At 43.0% G+C, this 6,565-nt stretch overlaps 1 pseudogene; it reads left to right on the top strand.

Annotated features, from left to right (window-relative positions):
* LOC129490602 (large ribosomal subunit protein eL32-like) lies at positions 1–728 on the top strand (annotated as a pseudogene).
* The last annotated feature ends 5,837 nt before the right edge of the window (positions 729–6,565 follow it).

Genomic DNA, 6,565 nt, shown 5'->3' with positions numbered 1-6,565 from the left:
ATGGCTGCCCTCAGACCCCTCATGAAGCCCAAGATTTTCAAAAAGAGGAAGAAGACATTCATCCGGCAGCAGTCAGACTGATATGTCAAAATTAAGTGTAACTGGCAGACACCTAGAGGTATTGACAACAGGATTCAGAGAAGGTTCAAGAGCCAGCTCTTGATGTCCAACATTGGTTATGGGAGCAACAAAAAAACAAAGCACGGCCGGGAGCGGTGGCTCACGCTTGTAATCCCAGCACTTTGGGAGGCCGAGGCGGGCGGATCACGAGGTCAAGAGATCGAGACCACGGTGAAACCCCGTCTCTACTAAAAATACAAAAAATTAGCCGGGCGCGGTGGCGGGCGTCTGTAGTCCCAGCTACTCGGAGAGGCTGAGGCAGGAGAATGGCGTGAACCCGGGAGGCGGAGCTTGCAGTGAGCCGAGATTGCGCCACTGCCCTCCAGCCTGGGCGACAGAGCGAGACTCCATCTCAGAAAAAAAAAAAAACAAAAAAACAAAAAAACAAAAAAAAAACAAAGCACATGCTGCCCAGTAGCTTACAGAAGTTCCTGGTCCACAACATCAAGGAGCTGGAAGTGCTGCTGAGGTGTGACAAGTCTTACTGTGCTGAGATCGCTTCCAATGTTTCCTCCAAGAACCAGAAAGCCATTGTGGAAAGCGCAGCCCAGCTGGCCATCAGAGTCACCAGTCACAAAGCAAGGCTGTGCAGCAAAGAAAATGAATAGACAGCCCATGTGCCCATTTTATTTCTATTTAAATAAAAATTGCAAAAAAAAAAAAAAAGGAAAAGAAAAAGAAAAGAAAAGGACATTGCTACAAGAACCACTGTGAAATCATAGGCCCATATGCTAAAACAGCCCTGGGAGACAGCTGAGTCCATCCCTTCTCCCATTTTGCATATGGAGACACTAAGGCCCAGAGAAGGAAATAGAATTGCCAAAGGTTCTTCAGTGAGTTCATGGGAGGGGCAAGACTAATGAGAAAACGGACATCTCTTGGACACTCACTGGGCACTGTGCTTTGCATACATGATCATATTCCATCCTCAGAACAAACCTGTGCAGCAGGTTTTGTTAGTACTCCGGTTTCACAGATGAAGCCTCAACTCTGAGGCTCAGACACCGGGAAGTTGCCCAGGATCACACAGTTAGGAGACGGCAGAGCTGGAATTTGAAAGCCAGTCTGATTTTCCACACAAATCATTTGACCACTAACACTTTAGGGTTGCCTTAAAACCCAGGCCCCGTCTCCCCACTCCCCTAAGTCCACTCTATCCCTGTAGTCCTCCGTCCTCCATTATGTTACATTGACTGCTAAAGAAAGAAGATCCAAATGGTCACAGCTCTGGAGGATTTGCAAAGCACTTCTGTGCCTTCCTGCACATCATCTCAGGAGATCCTGATACAAGACCCAGGTTGTAGCCTGGGCAGAAATAGCTTGCTCATTTCACAAAGCAAGAACTGTTGGGTTTCCTTCAGTCTAATGATTTCACCACTGTCTGTGCTATAGCTGAGCAAAGTCAACAGGTTGAGAAACTCCTGTGGTAGGAATGGGGACCCATGACCTGCCAATAGGGAAGAACAGACATACGGAACTTGGCCAGGGAAACTTTTAATCCAGAAGAAAAAAGTGTATTTTCTCTTCTTATATGTTTTAAATAGAATAATGGGATAATCCTGGATTTTAAAAACTCACCTCTGGTGTTTATATTTTAATTTATTCTCAGAAGGGTAGGAGGGTCTAAAGGAAATGCAAAATGTGAGTCTTATTTTATGATTTGCTATGGTAAGCCACATTTAATCCCTTTCTTCAGTGAAAGGATTTACAAAGGATACAATACAATGTACCTATCTGTTGCCGTCATTGTATTTTTTCCCAGATTTTTATTTAGTTTGTAATGTTACAACAATAAGGGAAATTAAAAGGAAAGAAAATTATCCATAATCCTACCACCCTAACAAATGAACTGTTCAGTGCTCCTCTTACTTCAGGCAAAATTTACATAGGTGATTTATGAGTGTAGTTAGAGCCTCATTCATTCGGCTTTCTCACTTGACAGTTTATCATTATAATGCCACAGGTCTTCATAATTATCATTTAAAAATAAATGTTTTAATAATTATTTTAATGGCTGCTTAATACTCTTTTAAGTGGATATATCATTCCCTAGTATTATATATTTAGAAGGACTCCAGTTTTTCACTATCACAGATAATCCCAAAGTGCATGTCTTCATACATATCACATTCTCCTGTTTTTGTCATTTCCTTAAAATCCCCAGATCTAGATTTGCTGGGTCAAAGGGCCTGAATGCTTGCATGGTTCTTGATATATATGTGCAAATCGCTTTGCCAAAGGCTTTTATACATTTACTTTGCCTCTAGTAATGGATGAGTAGGATAGTCTCATACCATGCTCTTGCCACAACCAAGGGAAATCTACCAACAAATGAAATGTAACTTGATAAGCAATGTTTTTACTTCATTTTTACAAATGGCTTGATAAGCCTGTCGCAGGCTCTCTATTCTCTTATCTCTGTTGCTGTCATAAATTAAGTGCCTATACCAAGAATTTGGGAAAGCGCCAAAGCAATTATTATATCCATTTTGTAGCTGAGGAAACTGAGTCTCAACTCAGGGTTTTGCCCAATAGGCTGGACAGTGAGCAAGTGGAAGTGCTGAGACTTTGGTAATATCATCAGCTATTGTGAACCAAAGATGATGCACTGGTTTCTTATAACCTCCTGGAATGTCTTCTGGGGTTTGTTTTGTTTTGTAATCCCCCAGGTTTTTGGAGAAGCTGGGAAACGTGTTTACATCAGGTATGTTTGTAACTTCTCTTTAACAAGTATCATCGTCCTCTGACAGCCTCCAATTGCTACTTAAAGCATGTGCTTAGTTTGGCGGAGACTTTTGACATATTTTTTTTGCTGGAGAATCTCTCACCTTCAAAGCTGGAAGGAATGTCAGAGAGAATCTCATACCACTGGCTTATTTTAAAGATGGAGAAACTGAGGCCCAAAGAAGAGAAAGGACTTGCCCAGGTTCATTCACAGAGCTGGCAGCAGAGTTAGGATCTACGCCCTGGTTTAAAATGTTGCCTAGAGCACATCAGTGGGTCACTTGTGTTGTGTGAGATATTCATAAGTATAGTTTCTTTTTTCTCACTCCTGTTGCCCGGGCAAGAGTGCAGTGGCACAGTCACATCTCATTGCAGCCTCAACCTCCCAGGCTCAAGTGATCCTCCTGCCTTTTTTTTTTTTTTTAATTTTCTGTAGAAATGAGGTTTCACTATGTTATCCAGGCTGATCTCAAACTCCTAGGCTCAAGTGATCCTCTTGCCTCAGCCTGCCAAACGGTTAGGATTTCAGGCCTGAGTCACTGCACCTGGCCCATAAGTGAATATTTTTTAAAAGCAGTGAGAACGGCCAGGCGCGGTGGCTCACGCTTGTAATCCCAGCACTTTGGGAGGCCGAGGCGGGTGGATCACGAGGTCAGGCGATCGAGACCACGGTGAAACTCTGTCTCTACTAAAAATACAAAAAATTAGCCGGGCGTGGTGGCGGGCGCCTGTAGTCCCAGCTACTCGGAGAGGCTGAGGCAGGAGAATGGCGTGAACCCGGGAGGCGGAGCTTGCAGTGAGCCGAGATTGCGCCACTGCACTCCAGCCTGGGTGACAGAGCGAGACTCCGTCTCAAAAAAAAAAAAAAAAAAAAAAAAAAGCAGTGAGAACTATCTGAGAAACACTAGATACCTTATGCTTCTTTTGGAATTCCCTGGTGAAATAAGTCTTGGTAACACTAAGCTAATGTGAAACAGATTTATTTATTAAAGGACTTCCCAAAGTGTAATACCCCAAATGACATTTGTTTATTTTTATCTGTTTTATTTTGTTTTGGTGGGTTTGTGTGTGTGTGTGTGTGTGTGTGTGTGTGTGTGTGTTTTGGTCATTGTTGTTTTATGTTGAGCAAATACTTTTTTACTAGATTTTACTTTTAAATTATAATTTGCTCTTCTTTTTGGACTAGGGAGTACACACATATAGCTCAAATTTAAAAGGTACAGAGAGAATCTGATGGAAAGTCTCTTCCTACCTCTGCCCCTCAACCACCCAGTATACCTCCCTGGTAACCTTGTAATCAGTGTCACCATATTCTTGCAGAGTTATGTTTCCGCTTAATGATATATCTTGGTGATTGTTCCACACTGGTACTTTAAGGGCTTCCTTGTTCTTCTTCATATATTTTTCCTGCAGTGGGGTATTCTGATCAATATGCATTTAAATCTCCAATTGGAAAATAGTCTCTACCCTCGGGGAGCATACAGTTTCCTGCAAAAATGAGATGTGTTCATTATGACTGCTGAAAAAAGGGAGCAGGTGCACTGGCAAGAGATAGAAAGTGTGGTAGGCAAGCAGAGGAAAGAGGTCACTCTCAGTTGAGTTTGGATATTGGATGGGAGCTGGGACCTGAGAAACTGCCTGTTGCAGGTGAGTCTCTGGCTGATGGACAGTGATAAACTGTCTTTTGTTTTAAAACAAAGAAGGCCAACATGTGTATAGATCTGGCCAACATGAACATTTAGCTGCTGAGCACAAAAGCTTGATTTTTATTAGCTATTTGTTGCCCATATATTGGAACAGATCTTAAAGTGGAAGTCAGACGTGTATTATCAGATATCATTTGGGGTAAGGAGTGTATTTTCCTAATCTTTCCAAAACCAACCTAACAACTCATCTCCAAAAGCATGCATACTAATTAATTTGTTTTCCATATAGTAATAAGATTAACAACCTCCCATTTACACGGGGTACTGAGTCATGCTCAAATAAAACAAGTTCTAATGAGAAAAATTGAATGCAGAAGCAAATCATGTCCCACCCGGCAACCCAGGTTTATGTGTGTTTGTCTGTCTTTGCTACATGTATTTTTGTCAAGATCTCACTGTAAACAAGATGATTTCTTTCATGTTGGGTTAGTCTAGGTAAATTTGTTTAATGAACAACAAAGTCATTGTAAACATTGCACAAATCTGAGTGCCTGGCAGCATGGCTAGGAATCTTTTAAGCTGCTTCAAAAAATGAAACGTGTTCACCAAAAAAACAATATTGAGAGAAAACACTATTAATATGTCAAGGCTCTTAGACATGCAGCCTGGCTCAATTCTATTCTGAACAATAGAAGAATTTGTGATGGAATGACATGTGATCTTGCACAGTCACTCTACCTCGCCTAATCTGGGCCTCAGTTTCTTCCTCTGTTAACTGGATAGAATCCACCTGCTAATCATCAGTATCAGCTGGAAGTGGAGGGTAGGAAGTGGGAGCTTTAAAATATACACATGGCCAAGCCGGTCTACTAAATTCCAGTTCTATCAGACCCCAAAACCCTAATCTCTGGGGGCTGGGGTCCCAGGACCTACATTTTTAAAAACAAATTTTTCATGTGATTTGATGATCAGGCAGGCTTGCGACCCTCTGGACTAGACAGATTACCACTAAGATCTTTTCCAGATTTCATGACCATCAAAACTGATGATTCTAAAAACTCATCTTGGAAAATACTGTTGTGTGTCTGGGCAGAAGAAGAACACTGGTAAGAGAGGCAGGATTCTGGATTCGAGTCCTAGGGCTCCCCTCAAGCTATCCAGGGGACACTGGAAAAGCCATGCCAGGAGCAGTGGCTCACGCCTGTAATCCTAGAACTTTGGGAGGCTGAGGCGGGTGGATCACCTGATGTCAGGAGTTCAAGACCAGCCTGGCCAACATGGTGAAACCCCATCTATACAACAATATAAAAATTAGTCGGGCATAATGACAGGTGCCTATAATCCCAGGTACTCGGGAGGCTGAGATGGGAGAATCACTTGAACCCGAGAGACGGTGGTTGCAGTGAGCCGAGATCGCGCCACTGCACTCTAGCCTGGGCGGTTGAGCAAGACTCCCATCTCAAAAAAAAAAAAAAAAAAAAGCCACTTGACTCTGGACAGTCTCTTAATCCATAAAGTAAAGGCACTATAGCAGGCAGTCTCAGGGCCCTTCCTCTCACATTCTGCAGCCTAATTCTGATTCCTTTGGGATTGTTTGCACATAAACCATCCTTAGGTGACTGAATACAGAGACTGGTCAGGGAGGCTGGTTGGGTTCATCTGTGGTAGCCTACCCATTCTTCCTGAGGCCCAGGGAGTCTCTTTTGCCTTGTACCCTTGGTGGGTCCCACCCCTCCAGCTTTTTCAGAGGGGCTGAGGGTGTGTTCTGGCCCAGAGCCAGGCAGCTCCTCAACCCTCACTCCTTTCCTCAATGTAGGACTCAACTCATTTCAGCTTTTTCTGTTCCTCCAAGACAAGATCTACAAAAGATCCACTGATACCTTATCCCTCAGAGATCCCCTAATAGTAAATCCCCAAAAGTATCTGAAAAATGAGAATGATTGAGTGAATGAATGTCATAGGATAGTCCTTCCAGCTTTTTTTTTTTTTTTTGAGACAGAGTCTCGCTCTGTTGCCCAGGCTAGAGTGCAGTGGCATGATCTTGGCTCACTGCAACCTCTGCCTCCCGGGTTCAA

The sequence above is a fragment of the Symphalangus syndactylus genome, chromosome 9 (assembly GCF_028878055.3).
Source record: "Symphalangus syndactylus isolate Jambi chromosome 9, NHGRI_mSymSyn1-v2.1_pri, whole genome shotgun sequence".
NCBI lineage: Eukaryota > Metazoa > Chordata > Mammalia > Primates > Hylobatidae > Symphalangus > Symphalangus syndactylus.
Note: the sequence above shows the minus strand (reverse complement) of the source record. Positions and strands in the feature narration are given on the sequence as shown.